We start from the raw sequence: 1909 nt of genomic DNA, 5'->3' as shown, positions 1-1909 counted from the left end.
CGCGCCGCGGGGCCGGGGGGGGGCGCAAACTTGTGGCGGCGGCGGCGGCGCTCCCTTCCCCCCGCGCGGCCCCGCTACCTGTGCGTGCCAGCCCGGGAACGCCTTCGTTGCTTGCGGCCGCAGCGGGGACGAGGGACCGGCGCTGCCTGTCCCTGTCCCGAGGGTCGGGCTGCCCTTAGGCTTCCTGGTCTCTCCGAGCCACACTGCTCGCTGATGGCTGCCCAGCGGCAGGGAGCGTTGCTGGCCTCGGACTGCCGCTTGTCAGGGAAGCAGGTAAAAACCCTCTTCAAACAGCATCTGCCCCACTGTCTGTATTCGCCAAAACGCACCTCGCAAAGCAAAAGGATAAAGCTCGGATTTGCTGAGCGGGTTGTTGGCTCAGCTCCCAGCGTGAATTCGGGATTTGGTGTTTTTTTCCCTAGGCGGAGGTGAAGTCCCACCACTGCTGTGGGGTTATCTCCTTCCCCTGCTTTGCCGGCCTTACAGTATCTTCAGCCATCTGTTTTTCTTTAACAGTAAATCACAAGTCTTGTTGTCAGCCCCTGTAAAGAGTTTTCAGGTAAAGCAGGTGACTGACTTGCATGTTTTCTTTGCTTGCATCTTTTTACTTTCGGAGCAAAAATTTTTTGGTTATGGAAGATTTTTCCTAATATGCAGGCTGTGCTTGTTCCAGTCTCTGTGGGGAAGAAAATCCAGTTTGGTTAGAATCCTACCAGACTATTGTAGTTTACTGAGCTGTTTAAATACTAGAATGTCTATAGGTATATATTTTAGTGTTATATATTTAAACATCATCTGTCCAAGATTCGCTGCAACTTTTTTCACTTGCTACTTTTACTAATTATATAGACTAACATTCATTCACAGCAGGAAGAGAAGTTAACTACTCATTCCATGAAATTCCAATTTTAAATGTGTTGGACTTTTTCCTAACCTTAATATCAACTGTTTTGACACAGTTGACAAATGATCAAGGAGCCTTTCTTGTGGATGCAGTCTTAGAGTGGGACTAGAGGGAGCAAATTTTACATAATGTGGTAAATTATTTTAGTGTAAAGGAGGTCCTTCATGGCACCATTGTAATGAACTAAACACAGTTTTAGAACTTGGAACAGGATCCAAAATAGAAGGTGAAGCTGTTCATGGACACACTTTTTTCTTTCCCTTACCAAAAGGAATATAGAAACTTGCTGAAACAAAAAGGACATCAAGCACTTTTTTTAAACTCAGATTTACTCTACACGCACAATTCTGTGCAAGTTTTCACAACGTGTAATTTAAAACTTGATTTTCATTTTTATTTTGGTTCAGCTACATGAGTACCAAATAATACAGATTTCTTAACTTTGCCAACATCTTGCTTTTTATTGCTCCTTTTTATAATTTTTTTTTCTGTTCTTGTTCCATATTTTTTCTGTGCTGCCTTCATGCCTTGTTTGTTCTCTCTGTGCTGGTGCATTTAATCCAAATCCTTTTCTGCCTAAAAAGCACTCTTGCAGGATCCTTTGGTTTTGTATTTAGTGATCTGTAGCACATGGACAGTTTTAACAAAATATAACTAAGAAACTGCTAAATAAATTCCACCATATTTTTAAGTGGTGGAATTTCCGCACGTTAGGCTCCTAAGACGTAAGCACCTGCATTTGTTTGCTTGCTTTTTTAATCCAAATCCTTTTCTGCCTAAAAAGCACTCTTGCAGGATCCTTTGGTTTTGTATTTAGTGATCTGTAGCACATGGACAGTTTTAACAAAATATAACTAAGAAACTGCTAAATAAATTCCACCATATTTTTAAGTGGTGGAATTTCCGCACGTTAGGCTCCTAAGACGTAAGCACCTGCATTTGTTTGCTTGCTTTCTTTCTTTCCCCCCCCCCCCCTCCCACCTCTTTAAAACTACTTATTCACCC

The 1909-nt window shown here is 43.0% G+C and overlaps 1 protein-coding gene across 1 annotated transcript in view; it reads left to right on the top strand.

Annotated features, from left to right (window-relative positions):
• The first annotated feature begins 17 nt into the window (after window positions 1-17).
• LCORL (ligand dependent nuclear receptor corepressor like) overlaps window positions 18-1909 on the top strand; it is a 143704-nt gene continuing 141812 nt past the window's right edge. The window contains exon 1 of the mRNA XM_025192219.1: window positions 18-273. The gene's annotated coding sequence lies outside the window, so the exon portion shown is untranslated. The remainder of the gene's footprint in view (window positions 274-1909) is intronic.

The sequence above is a fragment of the Alligator sinensis genome, unplaced genomic scaffold, assembly GCF_000455745.1.
Source record: "Alligator sinensis unplaced genomic scaffold, ASM45574v1 scaffold1771_1, whole genome shotgun sequence".
NCBI lineage: Eukaryota > Metazoa > Chordata > Crocodylia > Alligatoridae > Alligator > Alligator sinensis.
The sequence above is the reverse complement of the archived record's forward strand: the minus strand, read 5'-3'. Positions and strand labels throughout refer to the sequence as shown.